The following is a 20,864-nucleotide window of genomic DNA, read 5'->3' as shown; positions in this document are numbered from 1 at the left end:
ATGGCGGTGTCTGGTGGTCATTTTTATCCATAACACTATAAATTACAGGCGAGTTTTTGCATAATAATTCAACGTGTTCCGCGACTTACACGAAAGAGATAATTATCAGTCGCTGGTCCAATAAAGTTTGCTTGCGTGACTAAGCCCCAGCCCTCTGTGACACTAACCTGTGCTGTATTGGACAAGCGAGCATGACTCATTGTACGCAGAGAAGCGCGAGCGCGCACGAACACAGACACACACACACACACATACACACGAAGCAAGAATATGGTTTGGTTTTTATCCGAATCTTTGATAACGGAGTGAAGAGAAACAAAATATGGAAACTTCACATTTTTGCATAGTCGAGAAAGCGTCTTTGCAAATTTGGTTTTAAGTATTTTTTTATCACGGCTACAAATTGACGAGTATATATTATATCTCACAAACTCTGATTTTGCAGACTATAAAGATAGTTGGGCATAGATACATGACATAGACAGTCATAGAAATGCCTCGTACAATACTAGATGCTTATGTTTTTTTTGTGCTGAATATATATATAATATATATATATATATATATATATATATATATATATATATATAAAGATAGATGTATATGATACATGACATAGACAGTCATAGAAATGCCTCGTACAATACTAGATGCTTATGTTAAAATTTCTAAAATATATATATATATATACAAATATATATATATATATATATATATATATATATATATATATATATATATAAATATATATATATTTATATATATATATATTTTCTATTACATACATATATATATATTTATATATATACTGTATATATATACAGTATATATACACTATTATAAAATTTTACAAACCCTATTTCAGCAAACAAATACAGGCACATGGGCGTAGATACATAGCATAAACATAAAATACCTACAAATGCTTCATACATTTGTAAATGTTTATGTTTTCTATTGCTGGCTACAGGCTATGTATAATCCTGGAAATTCCGTGAGCTATTATGTTTTTGATGCATACGAATATGGCTATCTAGAAATGTTCTTGTGCCTAGAATAACAAGTAATACCAGAGGCATGTTGCAACCCTTACTTTACAAATTACTCACAGTTCATAAAATAGTTAGGCTATTGTAGCGATTTTATCATACATAAAAGTCCTGCCTTCTCACTTTTAATTTTTACATCTTTATCTACAAACATACAAATGCACACATACACACACACACACATATATATATATATATATATATATATATATATATATATATATATATATATATATATATATATATATATATATATATGCCCTAAAAATACATATATATATACATATATATATATATATATATATTTATGTAAATATATTATACATAAATGCACACCACATATGAAGGGGAAGGCGATCAAACAAGTTATTTCACATTTGGTGTCTTAGTATCGTAAAACATTTTTAAAATTTTTTGTTTATTTATCGACTCATTTATTTGTTTATTTGTTTTCCAAATGTTCGAGTGGCCACGTGTATCAAATGATGTAGGATGTGATAGAAGGTTTCATCCTTTTTGAAAAATTTATTTTTACCATTAGTCATAATTTCTTCTTGTTTTCTTTGTCTTGCGTTCTATTGATATGATTGAGACTGCAGCCATGTAAATAATAATAATAATAATAATAATAATAATAAATTTATTTTAGCAAAATTATACCGGTAATCAAACGCTAACTATGGATTTATCTAAAGTTAGTGAATTAATTAAAATCACAGAATTTAAATTGTCTCACCTATTTTTTCATTTAGTCATTTCTTATAGCAATAAAGAAGGCATATGCATGATTACAAATAATTGTGTATAAAATCAAGCTGTATGCATATACATGTGTATGTTTGTATGATGTTTTTCAATCTTCCTGTTATCGCATGTTGTCATTTATATTTGTCATTTGCCTTCATATTCATATTATTATCAGGATCCAGTGTTATTATCCAGCAAATTGCCTCTAGCGTCACCGTCTTAAGCACAAAGAACAATTGTAACGATTACGTAATTTTCCAAGGAAGATGACGTCTATTACCCCTTTGCATGACGCCGCCATCGCCAAAAATAACGTGCAAAACACGGCAATTACAATCATTATCCTTCATTTTCTCAAAGGAAGCGAATTTTCTTACTTTCTTCTAATTCCATCCTCTTTCCGCCTTTCGGAATGGAGGTGCAGAGAAGCAGGTGATTTCAATGGGGGGGTTGGAGGGGGGCGGTGCTGTATCTCACACTCGCCCAGCATTTACCGCAGTCCTCATCTCGACATTCTTTAAGCATTGTTCTCTCATCATCATATTGAAAAAGTTGAAACGACGACCCTTTTGTGAGTCATGGTAAAGTTTACTGATGCCGGGCCTTGATAACCGCCTCAGCGGTGACGTTGACTCCGCCCACCGCTTTGGATGCCAGCGCTCGCCAGACAACATTTCCTTTTTCGTTGCACCGTCGTGTTGTTTCGAAATTTTCGTCACTGTTGCAGTCTTTCAATAGGGTCCGTTTTTAGAAAAAATAAAACTCAGATAAAGAAATTTCATCAGCTTGCTGCTAAATATACTCATGAAATAATCAACCGTGTATTACATTAGGTAGTGTGGGTGAAAGTTTCGTTAGAGAGACTTCGCTGATTTCGCTGATTGGCCAGTTGTGTTTACTCAGGTAAAGCACTGTCTCTCATTGGTCGATGGAGCTGATAATACCGAAATAAACTGCGTGGGCCATATACAGCGGCAAAAGTGCCCACACCTCACCTTCTGAAAGACCTGAAACTATTCAGAGAGACGCCCTTCGCTATCGGCCTTATCTATTGGGTTGGTTGGCCTTGATTGGACTCTCTCTCTCTCTCATTTGAATTTCAGTGTGGGGAGTTGTTCCTTTAATTTGTTCTATTTTGATCAAATTTTATTGTTCTGATAAAGGAAAATAACTGATGTGTGCACTAAAATCTTATATATTTAAAATCTGAGTAACGAAGTTTTTTGTTAATAAACTGTAAGTTGTAATAAGTTGCTATGTATATATATATATATATATATATATATATATATATATATATATATATATATATATATATATATATATATATATATATATATATATATATATATATATTTATATTTATATATATTTTCTTGTATACACATGATACTAACATTTTGTCCTAAAAATAGCCTTCTTAGACGTGCGTGAAGTAGAATTGGTAACAGTTAATTATTAATAATTGTAACTAGGGTGCTTTATCTTTTTCAGAAATAAGATTTCATTCGCCTAATGCTCTCCCAAACCTTCCATGTGCTTTTGAAATTATGACGAAATCTCCCGCGTTCGTCAGAGGCTGCACAGGACATACAAGTAGTTTAGAAAAATTCGCTTTAGCCATTATCTAAAGCTTGTAGTAAAACAGTGACCAGCCTTTGAAAGGTACAACCAAGCGTGAGCCTAAAATAAACTGTGTCTAATTTGTTGTGAACAGAACATCTCTTTCCATTTATTTTCCGACTCTGTTGGGAACTCTCCTGGTGGTAATCGATCTGTCTATTCAAGAAGCCTTTTCTTTCCTTAATAGTTTGGCTTTCTAGCACTTTTAACCTCGTGAACTCTTAAGTCAAATGCTTTGGCTTCTACTTCCCTTCTAGCTTTGGACTCGGGAACTCTTTATTGCCTTCTGTATTTTCAGTTCACCAACGTTCATTGAAACAAGAGATCAACGACTAATCGTTGCATTATTATTATTATTATTATTATTATTATTATTATTATTATTATTATTATTATTATGATTATTTTGTCATTCAAGGCAGTGTCAAGCTCTGTTTTGTTTCTCTGCTAAACATAATCAGACAAGTTCAAAAGGGGCTGCGATATTTCTCAGTTTCCAAATGTCACCTTTGTAATACATATATATACTAAATATAATATGATACAAAAAAAAAAATTGTAGTTACTGAGAAAATTATGCTTGCATTTTCCCCATAATTCTCTGGAAACTTTTGGGGAAAATGCAAGCATAATTTTCTCAGTAACTATGGTTCTTAATATATCATCTTAATTATATTATATTTATTATATACACTTTTGTTATACCACTTCATTTGAATGTTTTTCCCTCTCAGTTTCATTGTAAACAACTTTGTTTTTGACGTCAAGCGTTATTAACAAGATTTTCTTTTGTTATATAGATTTACTCTGGTTTTCCCCGAGTCTTTCTTAAAAGATTGTTAGGGATGGTTCAACAGAGTTTTGAAAACCAGTCTAATTTTATATTCTGTCGGTCAGCTTATCTGGCATCTGCATGCTTCAGTCATTTCCGAAAATGGACATGTGAAGAAAATCATACTGCTAAAATGTTTATAAAACTAGAAAAGGAGGAGCACAACGTGTAATTTATATATATATATATATATATATGTATATATTATATATATATAATATATACTATATGTATATACATAAAATATATATATATATATATATATATATATACACTATAGCCTAATATATATATATATAAAATACATGTATATGTATATACATATATATATGTATATATGTATATATATACATATATATATACATATATTATCTAGTTATCTCTATCTTGTTAGTCACATAATCATTAACTGGACGTGTATTCACACAAAGTTCTTACCATATATATATATATATATATATATATATATATATATATATATATATATATATATATATATATATGCATATAATAATATATATATATATATATATATATATATATATATATATATACACACTATATATACATATATATGTGTATGTGTGTGTATATGTGTCTCTATATATACATATATATGTATATACAGTATATACTGTATATAACATTATATATGACGAATTGTGCGAACCTCATTCTTTCCTCTTTCAAATACGAATATAAGGGTGTTTAATGCCTTTATGTATTCATTTATGTACTATAAAATATATATCCACGTTTCTAGTCGTTATGTGTGCGTTTTTTAAAATCTGATTTTTACTGTTTCTCTTTTGTATTGACATCTGAATATAGTTTAAGGATGCAAGGTATGAAATTGTCGACCGTTTAATATTATCACTTTTTTTTTATTGTACATCTTTAACTTATTTTTTACTTGTAATTACTCTTTACATCCGGCTCGCTCTTGGCTGCAATTTTGTGCCTTGAGACAATAATAAACCGCCCTAATGAGATCCCTTACTAGACGAAACTTTCTGACGAAATACTTCTTTTTAAAGCTTTATTTTATTTTCATCTTTTTGCACTTTGATGTTTGTTTCATATGAAAAACATACACACGCACGCACGCATACATGCACACATATATATATATACATGATATATACATTTATATATATATCTAGATACATATACATATATATATTATATATATATATATATTCAAATGTGAATGTATGTAAATAATGATATTCTTAAGGACTAATTTCTCTGCGTTCATTTAAAATTTGTATTTTTTTGTTTTCGATGTCTTATAGGAAAGAAATCTTGTACTCACCAGACTTCGAATATCGTCTCAATGTTTGTGTCTTTATTATGTTATCTCTTCTTTCAACCTCTGTTTTCCTGGAAAAAAAATGTATTCTTTCGTTAAAAAATAGTAGAAGGAAATACTACTTGCGCGCAAATAAGACACTCCCGTACATTTGATAATTCTATCATTATTATTATTATTATTATTATTATTATTATTGTTATTATTATTGAATTATGGCAGGGTTCTGTTTACTCTAATCTGTTTATACATAGGCTATATATACATATGTACGTATATATATATGAGTATGTACACATATATATACACTATATATAATATATATATATATATATATATAGTGTACATATATATATATATATATATATATATATATATATATATATATATAATATATATATATATATATATATATATATATATATATATAATAGTAAATTTTACTGTCTCTTTCTACCCAACCTATAGCTTTAATACGCAAGATCCGGGTTCACAGTGTGTGAATTGTATGCGCTGTCGTATGTACGACGAGAGAGAGAGAGAGAGAGAGAGAGAGAGAGAGAGAGAGAGAGAGAGAGAGAGAGAGAAGCCACCTGGAAACAATCTGTATTGCAACATCGATGACCACTGACGAGAGATGGAACAGTGGGTCACTCACCTCGGTATTTCATGATTACTGGGGAATCCGAGATGATTTGAAAAGTTCCGAGAATTTACGTTTTCAAGACTAGTTTATCACGAGAACTGAACGTATAGGACGTATAAAACTGGCAAAAATAGTCTACATATGTATGGATAAAAATACTGACAGTAGAAGTACGACGTAACTTTGCTCTTGGATGCTCTCACATTTAAATTACACATAGGTTTCCGTATGATTTAATTACGATGTGGAGTGATATACATGGCCGCGTTCCCTTCAAATCCTTTTGTGCCTTTGGTCATCTAAGCATTGAGTCAATCACTTGTGGAAAGTGCATGCGACTAGTAATCTCATCTTAAATATGCATATATATGTATGTATGTATATATATATATATATTTATATATATGTATATATACATATATATTCTCTCTTTCTCTCTCTCTCTCTCTCTCAGGCATGTGTCTCTTGTGTGTGTGGTTATATATACATATATATATATATATAACATGTGTGTGTTGTGTGTGTGGTTTGTTATATACTCTATAAACAATAACGAGAGAGAGAGAGAGAGAGAGAGAGAGAGGCATCTTCTCCACTTCTCTTTTTCTGTACATGTAGACTTTCCTCGCCTGGACTCCTCCAAAGACATTCCTTTCCCATCCAATGACCTGCTGCAGCCAAACTCATGAATGCCTCCTCCATAAGAGAGAGAGAGAGAGAGAGAGAGAGAGAGAGATCAGCATCTGCCTCCAATATCTCTTGGCACCTCTAACCACCAGTACCACACCATCACCACCTCTGCCTCCCCCACCTCCTCCTCCTCCTCCCCCTCCCCCTCCTCCTTCGCCATGGAAGAGAGAAACCTGTGGGGGGAGGGGGGTCCTATGGGGGAGTCCTTCCTTCCTTCGTCTCGGTCGTGGCGTTCGCCGTTGCCAGCCATCGATTTTTTCAAGGGTCGGAAGTAATAAAATCGATTTCAGGTTACTTATGGTTAAATGCACACGCTATGGAGCACCAAGTTGTGACTCCGACACAGTTGGGGGTTCCCGTGGATGGGGACCACGGGGTGAAGGGGAGTTTTTGCTTATGGGGAGGGGGGAATGAAGGGGATGGGGGAGATTAACGGTGAGAGCTGGTGATGACTACAGCTGTCACCATTAAAATGAGAGAGAGAGAGAGAGAGAGAGAGAGAGAGAGTAGCAAACACATCAAGAGAGAGAGAGATTTTTCTACCTTGTTTAAGCATTTCTCAAAACTTTGACAATTTTTCAATCCTACCTTGTTTAAGCATTTCTGATAAGCTGACAATCATTAATCAATAACGCTTACTCATATGTATATATATAATACGTACATTATATATATATATGTGTATATAATGTATATATATATACATATATATACATATATATATATATATATATATATATATATATATATCTGCTTGTATGTGTTTATTTCTAATCAAAACATATGCAACCTCTGCAAGTTAGATTACAACTCAGTATACTTATCAGATAACATTTGTAAAAATGATTAAAATGATTAAAGATTGATATATTTGGAATTGCTACGCAGGGCTTAAAAATTTGTTTTGAAGAATTTATCCAAAATAATGAAACCACAGGTTTCTTATTTAATCAAACCAAATCAGAACCTTTATCGGTGCAAATAACTAATGAAAGTTAGACAGACAAGCAAGTTATGATATATATATATATATATATATATATATATATATATATATATATATATATATATATATATATATATATATATATATACATATATATATATATATATATATATATATATATATATATATATATATATATATATATATATATATAAATATAATATATAGCCCATAAATATATATTTATAGCGTTTTTATTGGCTCTAAAAACGCCAAAATTATTTAACTTTTATTAGATGAAAATTATATTTTATATATAAATATTATATTTTTATATATTTATATTATATATATATGTGTATGTGTATGTATGTGTATATACATATGTATATATAAAGTCCGCAATCATTTATGGAAGTCACCGTCCCCTGAGTGTAATGTACATCCACAAAAACTGCGTCATTTTAATTGTACTCATACACCTTTCAGGGTTCGTACTCGTTTCGTTTGATGTTTGCCACGGGAGGCAGTGACTTATTACACTCTCCCATCAAAAGTGCAAAGTCACTGTCTCCTACGTACCAATCATAAAGACATGGGTTCGAATCCTTTTTGAGGAAGTTGCAGTTATCATTATAATCCCCTTTTTGTTTGTAAGCTTTGTTTTCAAGGTAAACTGAATTCGACATCTTTGTGTACTATTTGTTGTAATATTTGAAAATACAAAGCACCATGTTGAGAATTAGTAACTGACTTTGTACTAACGTACAGATACATACAAACACATGTGCATATATATACATATATATATATATATATATATATATATATATATATATATATGTATATGTATATATATAAAATTATGTATATACATATTTTTTCTCTTAATTATTTTTAATGTCGATGCATTGGGCATATTTTGAGTTAAGACAATATCCTCTAATCTAGTAAAATATTGTCTTATTATAGAGGTTAAAGCTTTTAAAGAAAAGACAAAAGTTGTTTCATTATATATATATGTATATATATATATATATATATATATATATATATATATAATTATATGTACATATATTATTTTCTATTATATATATTTTTATATGTATATGCATTACATCAGTACACACACACAACCTTCCTCTAATTTAGTAAAATATTTTCTATATTATATATAGGGTTATATATATAAATATATAATATAAAAAATTGTTTCATTATATATGTATGTATACAGTATCTTTGTACGTTATTTGTCCATATATAAATGGAAGAATGGATGTAGTTTAAACAAGTACCAGTTTTTATGCCTTGTGACACACACACACACACACACTGAAAAATAAAAATTATATAGAAAAATCGTAGAAAATATTATATATAAATTTAGGTATCCCCAGATGCCTTCATATCGAATGTGAAAAGTATGGATGATTTTAGTCAAGTACCAGTTTTATGCCAGTGGGAACTGAGACAGCTCATTCATCCCTTGTCGAAAAAGAACAATCAATACAAGACAATAACTATTTGTGAAGGAGGCAAGAATTGGTGTTAAGCGAACGGAAAAAAAATATATCATATTTTCAATGAGATTGATTTATTGGTTAGGCTTTATCTGGCGACGCAGCCACGAGTCGTCACATCCTAGTGCCGTACCTGGGTGCCTGTCTGTGATGTAAATTATGGAGCGATTTTTTTTTTTTTTTTTCTTTGTGCCGAGATCATCGGCGACGCTCGAATGCCTTTATGAGCCTTATGCATCATTTTTATGATCCTGCATAAAACGCAACTATTTGCATTGTCACTTTGCCTTTCAAGTCAACCCTGACCGATAAAATGTGAATTGGGTTACTAATGAGAGAGAGAGAGAGAGAGAGTAAATACGGCATCTCCTACGAATGTGTGGATGTGTGAATTACAATTATTACATTCCCCGGAGTGTCACCAGATATAGCAGCTTCCTTTGCATTTATAGCTTCTTGGTTTGCCTTCATAAAAAGAAGCTACGTAGACTCAGATGTGTCTAAGGAGTTGGTAACGAAGGCTCTTTGCATCTTATAAAAGAACATGAATACAGAGGCCTCGGTATTTTCATAGATTCGAAAAGAATGGAGGCATGCAAATTATCGTACGTCTGGTATCCAAAAGCATGTCTTGGTGATAGAGTAAAAGGGCACCACTGTACGATATGAACGTTCTCTCTCTCTCTCTCTCTCTCTCTCTCTCTCTCTCTCTCTCTCTCTCTCTCTCTCTCTCTCTCTCTCCTCCCCTTTATCTTTATTCATGAGTCTTACGTTATCTTTTGTATCTGAATCTTTGCCACTGTCGACACGTAGGGGGAGATGACTCTCTCTCTCTCTCTCTCTCTCTCTCTCTCTCTCTCTCTCTTTTGATGCGGGATTTGTTTGTTTCCTGGGGACAGTGATGTGCTATTGTTTGGCCGTAATTGAGTTATTTTCTTGTAATTAGAACGCGCATTATTCTAATGATATTGTTGTAATTGTTATTACTGGCGTAAGTTTGCGAGAATGTTTTCATATTTGATGTTTAGAATTGCAAGTATGTAAGTATGAACTTAGGCATGAATATTTAAATCTTTTATTTTTCTTTTCTCTGACAATGAGGAAATAAGAATAAGTGTATTTTTAACAATATACTAAGATTTGCACTGACAAAAAGGGCCTTAGCTTATCCTCAGTATTTTGATATTATGTTTTCATGTAGCCTGAAATGTATTTCTGTAAGTCTTACGTTATCTCATGTTGCCAAGTAAGTCTATGATAAATATCTAGTGATAAGCCGTTGACTGATTTTTATATATCTCCGTAACTCGGCTTTGGAAAAAGTATATTAACAATTATCTCGAACAGTGGTAGCACGTGTTGAAAGTAAATGGTCATGTATTTCAGCATGTAATTTAAGTGAGGAGAGAGACTTAATAAGTCAATACAGGTAAACGTGCACACACACACTCATACATACATATATTATATATATATAATATATATATATATATATATATATATATATATATATATATATATATATATATATATATATATATAGGTATATATAATATATATATATATATATATATATATATATATATATTTATATATAAACATATAAATGTATTTTCTATATATATAGTATAAATATATATATATATATATATATATATATATATATATATATATATATATGTGTGTGTGTGTGTGTGTGTGTGTGTATAATTCATGATTCATCAGTTAGAGTATGAATGTGACATTGGCTGTGTGACCACACCACTTTGTTTTTCTCAGGATCCATTCCTTCTTAGGCGAAACTGCTTGAATTTAAAAAAAAAAAAAAAAAATTTAAACGTATATATATCTATATCTGTGTATGTGTGTATGTATATATACACACACACACACACACACACATATTATATATATATATATATATATATATATATATATATATATATATATATATATATATATATATATATATATATATATATATAATTTGCCAAATAATCACTTTCTCATTATAGGAAATAGAAACAAATAAGGAAGCATTACAACGTTCGCATTTTTCTGCTAAATTAAGGATGAATAACCTGTACACAAAAATATAAAATGGCAGCTTGTGCCGCTTCATATTTTTACACAAAAAGCGTATCATTAGTGCATTGGCACTCCTTGCTACAAATATATAGTGCGCCACTCACCTCTGTGTAGCTGCACGTTAGTTCAGGTCCTCAAGTTCCGGTACCTCCTCATTCAGTCTCTTCAGTACTGTATCGCCCTCCATTCTCCTCCCTCCTCATAGAATCGTTTAATTAACACACTTTTCCACTACCCTGGTATCTTTCATTCTCTTCATGTGACAGACTTCCTCAAAATACCCTGATTGATTTTTTAACCTATAAAAAATATAGCATTTCTTCATTTTAACTCTGCATTTCTCACCCTTTTAAGCTCTTTTTATTTGTTCCACTTATATCCTTTAAACTCTGTGGCTTCCAAATGATCCCTTTCATACACAACAACATTTGCTTCTGTAGCTACTCATCTCATCTAAAAGTTTCGCAGCGACCCTGCTACTTTCTTACCAATATGCTTACCAATATTTGCTTTCTGCTTTCTCATTTTGGAAATAGCTTTAACTCTTTTACCACTTTCTTCAGTTTCTCTTCACTATCACCAATTAACCCTATCATCAGCAAACATCAACTATTGCAAGCTTCATTAACGGTCCCTTCCCTGGTCCTGTGACTTCCTACCGACATCTCTCCTTTCCAAGACCTGTCATCACTGTATCCATGAAAATTTTACATAGCCATGGGAAATTTAACATAAAAAAAATATATATTTACATACTGTATATTCTTGTCTATATGTGTCCATTTGGAATGTAAAGAGTGTGACAGAGAATGCCCTGAGTTTAAGGAGTAAAAGAAATGTCAAAACGGCAGCTTCCTGCTACAAAAAGGCTATGCACCGAACTAGCCATACACGTCTATTTTCATTACAAAAGCCCCTAATTACTCTCAATGAATTCCTCTCTTCAACACACATCCTCAACCCCCTCCATTCTCTTTTGAATTCTATCACAAGCTTCCTCTATGTCTAACTTTTCCGTTTCTCTTAAATGTCTTTTACAACATTTCATGATGAACACGAGATACACAAATTCTCGTCCTTGACTAAAAACTCAAGCTGCCCTTTCCCAATGATTCCTTCTGATATCAGTTTGACTTTCTCTACCAGAAATGTAATAACCCCATCTACGTAATGTCATAGCTCAATATTCACCTCTAACCCCTTACCTTTTCTGCAGATGATTAATGTGCACTTATAAACATTATCATTTGATATGCCATTCAGTTACTCGATCACCAATATATTGCAGCATGTCCATTAAACCTCTGTCAATTTTTTGCACCTTTCTATTTTCCAACTTACTGCATTTTAGTTTTGCATCTCAGTTCTTTACTCTTTATACATCAGCTCTTTATACAACGACCCAACAGTGCATTCCTTTCAGAAAGCCTTCCTTCATTCAAATCTTTTATTCTAAGATCCATTCGCTCATTAACCTTTCACTCGGCATTCACTTTCCTATAATACAGCATTGTCTACTTAAATTATCTGGTGTGTTTATTCTCTCTCTTTCTTCCTCTCTCTCTCTCTCTCTCTCTTCCTGAATATAAAGCATCATCCTCTTGCGTGTTGCTTCATGATTATCGCCTTTGTCGGCAACTGCACTTAAACCAGTGCGGGTTTTTTTTTCTTTCACGAAATACTCTTATCATCATCCCACATTTACTTCTATTGTTGCTCTTTCCTACGTTCGTTTACCTGCAAGTATTCCCATACTAACTGAATGCCCCATCCTTATATTTTGTCTCCTTATCATAACCTTTTTTTTTCACTTTGGTACCTCTAGCTATAGTCCAACTGGCCACCGATGATCTCCTTATATGCTGTTATCATTGATTCCTTATCAAACTCACTGTAATTACATTTATAGTCACATTCAGAACCCTTAACACTTCCTCTTCAACTAAAACTACATTCTATTTTTCCCCCTTTCTTTAGCAATATAATGAATAGTTATACATTACACCCTCCCCTCTTCTCACCACTACGTTCATCTGTTTAATCTTCCAACTTCTCTGCAGTCCCATACAATTCAAATATTTCTTTTACTCGTGGTTTTTCTTTTCCAAGTATTTCCAACGATCACGCCCTTTTCAGAGCACATTTGTAAACGACATCATTATTCACAAATGGACTCCAAATCTACCAAGTGTGCCATCTCTATTGCTATCACCTACCATTGCATCAATATCACACAGCACAACCGCATTTTCTCTTTCCCAAACTCAACCATTACAAATTCAGACACTCCCTAAAACTTTCTCTTTCGGCCTCACTTTTTCCCATTCCTGGACCACATCCACTTACGGTCACAGTTTTCCCTGTACTACTGACCTGTACCTCTGACAGTCCTTGGATTAACTTGTTTGTGCTCTTTCCCCACTTTCTACGTTCATATTGACGACTTATCTGCCTCAGCAACACCCCATACAGTCGCACCCAGTTCCTCCTTGTCTTAACACCCTGCCCTTTCATTTTGATCTTACTCAGCACCATGACATCCAACATTTCAAACCCTATGTTCCCGGACTTTTGGTGGCTTTTACACCACAGAGACCTGTCAGAATGTTGTGTGTGTGTTTTTTCCCGTATATTATGGAAATTAACTGAGACTGTCATCAACCTTATGGAAGAAGCTCATCCTCCATTTATGTGATGATAACTTCCGCTAACAAAATCTAGTACATTCCAATGGGCGCTCCTCTACCAAGTGGCACAGTGCATTACTAGCCCTAGCTAATGGCAATTTTTACAGCAGCAGTGTGCTGCTCTTAGCACTGACTACCACCTCAATAACAGTATACTTTTTTTTTTAGATAAAGCAACTTTAGTTTAGTACACATACACACATATATACTGTATATATATATATATATATATATATATATATATATATATATATATATATATATATATATATATATCATTGTATATATATATATATGTATATGAATAAAATATGGAAATGTATATGATATTTAAATCTATATATATAGTTCGACACTAGATATAAATATATAACTCCAGCATATTTATCTTTATATATATATATATATATATATATATATATATATATATATATATATATATATATTATATATATTTATATTTTATATATTTTATATAAATATAATATATATAAAATACATACATATATATATATATATATATATATATATATATAAATTATATATATATATATATATATATATATATATATATATATATATATATATATATATATATATATATATATATATATATATATATATTATTAACAGATATTAAAACAATACTAAAGATACCTTCTGTACCCTTCTCAACTCATATTCCCCTACCCCTTCCCTCCCCTCCTCTATCATTACCCTACCGCTTCCCTCCCTTCCCATACCACTTCCCTACCACCTACCCCCACCACCTACATCCCCCTCCGCCCTCCCTCCCGGAATGGGGCGGTACGAGCCGTCGTTTCCCGGGTTCATCGCAACTCGCATTCCAGCCAAGCATCGCCTCACAAAAGGAGTCTAAAACCCCTCGCTTAATCCCCTTTGGGACCTCTCCATGATACAGTCGCTTGAACGTGAATATGTTCATGTTTACAGGATACGCACGCCGCTCTCTCTCTCTCTCTATACATACACTACACACACACACACACTCTGTCATATACATATATATATATACACAATATACACATATATATATTTATTTATGTATTTATTTATTTATTTATTTATATTTATATATACTGTATTTTTTTTTTTACTGTATATTGAATGAAGCTGCTATCCTTATGCCCTTCTTCACTATGGTGACCCATCATAATCATCTGACTACCAAGTACATAATTTACAGAAGCATAGTGTGTTTTAGTGGGCTTGGCCCAAGTTTAGCCCATCTCGGTTGGGAATCGAACCCTACTTTTCTGGCGGGGACGACTGTAATAAATAACCGAAAAAAAAAAAAAAAAAAAAAAAAAAAAAAAATATATATATATAATATATATATATATATATATATATATATATATATATATATATATATATATATATATATAATATATAATATAATACAATATAATCTGGTCGTTTCATTCCTTCGTAATACTTTCATGTAGTCTTCATATTTATATGGTAAAGACTAATTGTCATCAGGTTCATAAAGAGTCGATTCAAGTTAAGGATCACTGTTAATTTTGCATATAAGAAAACAAAACGCTTTCTCCATTAATTAATTTCATTCAAGATACTCTTTTTTTCTCTCGTTCGAAAATTTGCAAACTTTTTCACCATATCTTCTCTGCCATTGAAATCATTTTCTCCGCATTGCAAAAGATTTAAATTGAAATTTCGATTTTTTGTTCTGAAATTCAACGTTCCTCGATCTCTTCAGTAGGAAATTATAGCACTGATTAGCACTTAATAAATCTTTGGAAAGACATGAACATAATCTTTTAAAAAGTTATATATTTCATTTCTTTATTCCTTCTCACTATGGTTTTCTTGTGAGAAAGATTTATAAGTTTTTGAAAGAGGACTGTTTTCTCTTTTCTGTTCATTGGAACACTTTGGTTTGAGTTATAAGATTTTCCCACCAAAAATAAAGGCGTTCATTTGTACATTCATACTATATACAGTACCTGCTTTATAAAGCAAGCAGAACCGAAATGTGTTTCAGAAAGTATATGGCATACAGATAAAATTTGTATGCCATCATTACTCTGTAAAGTACACAAGTTCATATATTTCTTTCACTGAATGTTTTTTATATAAAATTTTTAATCACTTAGTATAATTACTCGGTGTCTGTAGCCTGCATTTCTAAGAAATGACGTCTTAACTTCCCAGACTTGACACGCCGCTGTTTAAATATTAATAATAGCCGCGTTATTATTGACTCAATTAATAACGACGACTTTTTCTGTCCGTCGAGCGTCAAAAAAAAAAGCGATATATATTTACGACACGTGCTATTATAACGAATGGTGACGGCGCACTGTAAATAAAGCGTTTTGTCTGTACTCGATAATTGCCACGGATGCCGTAAAATGCTCCATTTTGGTTCGCTAATAAGTCCGGTTTTTTCCCACCCCCGAGGCCCAAATGATTATTAGCAGCGCTGGGTCCTTATAATAAAGGCGGCGACATTTTTGACCAGCACCATAGAGAGGACATTTTTCCCCCTTGCATTTCATGTAACGGCATCGAGTTGGGGTAAAATTAATCGAGTTCTTTTTCTGGCGGAGCGAAAAGTACCCGCATTAGAGACCTCATTACTGACAAAATGATTGATCTCATTCGGGTTTTTTCTCCCTTTTACTTATTTTGTTGTGGTAAATTTAATGATAGTTTTCTGCCGTGGCGTGGGAAAAAAGCCTAATTATCAAAAGTTGTTTGTTTGGTGTTGTTTACAATATTGGGAGTATCATCACCATCGTCACAATAATAATAGTGACAATTTTCTCAAGTTCGCCTCAATTCTTTTGTTATTTTGTTTGAACGTTTTATATTCTCATTGCATATTTATTTTCGTTTCTTCTGATGCCGGAAAATCGTGTTAATCCAGCAAAGGAAGTACCTGGTTTTGGGGACGAAGGGATTGTAAATTGCTTAATCTCATAAACCAGTTCACAATAAGCACACCTCAGACTCCTTCCACCCCTTCTAAACCTACCCTCCTGCCCATGCCCACTAACACCCTACACCCCCCCGCCCTACAGGACGCCCTCAACCGGGGGTCACCCTCTGTTCTATAATCATAGGATTTTATGTGATTAGACTCTCACAGAAATAGTCCCAAACAGGTATATATTTTCCTTTGGATATTTATCTTCATCCTTTTTTGTAAAGTGAGGGTAGATGTGGGGGGGGGGGTGGAGATGGGCGCTAGTGGGAAGGGATGTGTGTGTGTGTGTGTGTGTGTGTGTGTGTACCTGTTTTCTTTCGCTTGCAGTATAATTTTATTCTATTAGACATGCTGACTTACTTAATGTTTATTTCTTGTTGTGATTCTCGCATTCTTACATTATTCAGCAATATATATATATATATATATATATATATATATATATATATATATATATATATATATATATATACATACACATATATATATGTATATATATATATATATATATATATTATGTATAATATATATGTATACACATATATGTATGTATATATATATATATATATATATATATATATATATATATATATATATATATATATATATATATATATATATATATAATTTAGAATCACTTCCTCATCCCTGTGATTGTATATGTCCCTCTGAAGCGAACAAAACCGAGCCAGTTTCCCAGCTTCCTTTGTAGATTCCGCAGACGATAATGGGCTGCTGAAACCAGGTGGATTTAAACTTGAAGTTCCAGGTGAAGGAGTCTCAAGGAGAGAGATTTACAGAGGACGGGATCCTCATACGTTTGAGTTCGTGTCGTCGCCAGATAAGGTCCTTCAAGCAAAACATTATATTGCTTCAGTATTGGAATAATTCGTCTTTTGACATCGACATGAGGATCTGTTATCAAACCGTGTAACTTACTGCCAACCCTCCTCGATCGATTCGTTATTTTTGATGGAAATAAATATAACATCACACAAGCCGCCTTTTCAGAAGCAGCTGGGTTATCTTGCACAGTCAATTGACTTCACTCTGCAACTGATTTGATAAAGCTTCGGACTTAACCATTTAAGCAATTCTCTCTCTCCGTTTCATAACCAAGGAAAATCAAAGATGAAAAACAGGAAAGTCAAATATATCCTAAAAGCTAAAGCTATACCCTGATATTTACTCTTTTTATGTATTTGTTTACTGTTTTTCACTGTATAATTTTCAATTTTTCGCTTCGCTGACCACCATGTGTGTTTTTTTCTTTCTTGTCCTATTATCTACAAGAGTTTTGTGCCAGCATTTATTCCTTTCTTTGTTTGCCTCGTTTGCTCATGAATTTCCAACTTTAAAAATGAGCTTCTATTATCTGTCCATTCAGCAATGTCTAGATATTGACGATGTTAAATCTCTCTCTCTCTCTCTCTCTCTCTCTCTCTCTCTCTCTCTCTCTCTCTCTCTCTCTCTCTCTCTCTCTCTCTCTCTCGAGCCCAAAGACGCTATATCTTGATAACAATCAAAGGAATACCTCCAACGTGAAGTGGTTTATCTCGTGACCGTAATCTTCCAGATGGGGAAAACATCGGCTATCATTAATCCGACTAAAACCTCTGGTGGTGTAGTGGTGTTACAGGACCTCACCACGTCACCCTGTGGACTCTCTCTCTCTCTCTCTCTCTCTCTCTCTCTCTCTCTCTCTCTCTCTCTCTCTCCCCGCACCCTCCTGCTGCCTTCACCTCTTTACAACCTTCCCCTCCTCCCCTTCTCTCTAGTTCCCTTCCCGGATGCTAGGCTCAAATGATTGTGATGGTGGAGAAGAGAGAGAGAGAGAGAGAGAGAGAGAGAGAGAGAGAGAGAAGAGAGAGAGAGAGAGAGAGAGAGAGACTTTTGTTATAGGTTTTCGACCTTTTCCATGAGATATTCCTGCAACTTGTGAGAATGAGAAGAATGTACGTGACATGGCAAGGCAGAATAAGTGCAAATAATGCATAATCTGAACTTGTTTATTTTCTGCAGACCAGTCAGAGTTCACTTTGGTAAGCCAGCGAACTTATTTAATAAACAAGCCAACGTCTTAACAGGATCTCGCAACAATACGAATCGGTATGTTGAATATAGGGTAACAAAATGTCTTGAATTTGAAGTGTTCATTTCGTTATTTTTAAATTTATTTCGTAAACTATTGATTCAGATCAAATTAAAGGGTTTAGATAAGTGACCACAGGGTTTGGAAAGGTTGAGTTAAAATTATTTTCGTGAGAAGTTCCTTTTGGAAATGAATCTGCGTGCGTTTTAACACGTGTCGCTCGTGGTGATTCTTGTTCAACAATAAATCCTTCTCTCTCTCTCTCTCTGTTTGTGCAGAAAACCAGCAGAAAAATAATTTTTAATTATCTGAGTGATTGGCACGCTTTTTTTTTTTTTTTTTTTCTTTTTTGTAGATTCCTTTGTGATCCTTAGCTATCAATGTTCTTTTTACCGTTTGCTTAGCAAATATCGAATTTTCGTAAGTGTTCTTGATCAAACCTTAGTCATAAATCTTTCTTGCTACTCGCTCAGAAGACCTCGAATTTTCGTAAGTGTTCTTGATCAAACCTTAGTCACAAATCTTTCTGCTTCTCGCTTAGGACCTAAAAACATATAAAGAAATGAGCACAGGTCATGGGCAAAGACGGGAAAGCAGAAAGAAGGTAAGGTGAAAGGATGATAAGAAAGTCCTTCTCTCTTAATCGTTTACTCTTGCGCCATCATAAGAGCACTGGTCTTTAAGATCTCTTGGCATACATGTAGCATTATCATAATAAAGGATAAGTGTACGATTTTATCTGTTATCATAACTAATTTCATTGTCATTTTAGGTGCTGTTGATGTTCGTAGACGTATAAATAAATGACTTTGTTATTTGATCTGTAAGGTGATTGCAATTTAGGTTTTTGTGTTGACATGCAGCCGAAAGTTTGAGTGGAAAAGCTAAATATGTAAGTTAATAAATCGTTCTTGATCATCAACTTCCATCATCAAAAACAGATATCGTAAGAATATCAATTCTTATTAAGAAAGAAAATCTCCAAAAGGCGCATTCAGCGCAATGTGAAGAAGGCTCGTTCAAACAACTGCGCATATCAAATGCGTCCGTCAAGTCATAGTAATCTGCTAATCACTGTGTCTAACGACCCAAACAAGGAAAATATGGGGGAACAATCATGTCACGAGGGTGATTATAGGCCGTAATCTTCCCACGGGACAAGATAACGCGGCGCGTTGGATGCCAACCCCCTGTTCACACTCTCTGATCCCTATCTATCGAAACTCCTATTTGGACCCTCCCCCCAAAACCCCACCCCTCTTCCGCCCTGGCCAGGGTGCGTCGTGTCTGACCAAAGACCTCCAGCCCTTTTTCGCTTTCAACTGTTCCTTTATTGACTCTAACAGGGCCTTTTCACAGTAATTTATTTTCATTTGTTATTAATCATGAGCAGTGGTTACACTCACACACACATATATACATATTTATATATGTATATATACATATTTTATATATATATATATATATATATATATATATATATATTAATCCTCTTTTCGTAATAAGGATGGCTCCGGAGAAAAAATAAGACGGTGGTCACTGTCACATTCACAGATGAAATGCTGAACTGAAGATGATTCACCTGTGTATGTGTGTCTGTGTACACCCTCATATTCTTCAGTGCTCTTACTACTAATCATTTTGTAATATTT

General features: G+C 32.9%; 2 protein-coding genes across 3 annotated transcripts in view; one reads left to right on the top strand and one right to left on the bottom strand.

Annotated features, from left to right (window-relative positions):
- Nucleotides 1-5,611, bottom strand: part of LOC136833710 (sodium/hydrogen exchanger 9B2-like) — a 317,786-nt gene extending 312,175 nt beyond the window's left edge. Inside the window, exon 1 of the mRNA XM_067095905.1 lies at nt 5,567-5,611. The gene's annotated coding sequence lies outside the window, so the exon portion shown is untranslated. The remainder of the gene's footprint in view (nt 1-5,566) is intronic.
- Nucleotides 1-20,864, top strand: part of LOC136833712 (paired box protein Pax-6-like) — a 199,394-nt gene that overhangs the window by 32,436 nt on the left and 146,094 nt on the right. The gene's annotated exons all lie outside the window — the stretch shown is intronic.

Source organism: Macrobrachium rosenbergii, chromosome 52 (genome assembly GCF_040412425.1).
Source record: "Macrobrachium rosenbergii isolate ZJJX-2024 chromosome 52, ASM4041242v1, whole genome shotgun sequence".
Taxonomy (NCBI): domain Eukaryota; kingdom Metazoa; phylum Arthropoda; class Malacostraca; order Decapoda; family Palaemonidae; genus Macrobrachium; species Macrobrachium rosenbergii.
Note: the sequence above shows the minus strand (reverse complement) of the source record. Positions and strands in the feature narration are given on the sequence as shown.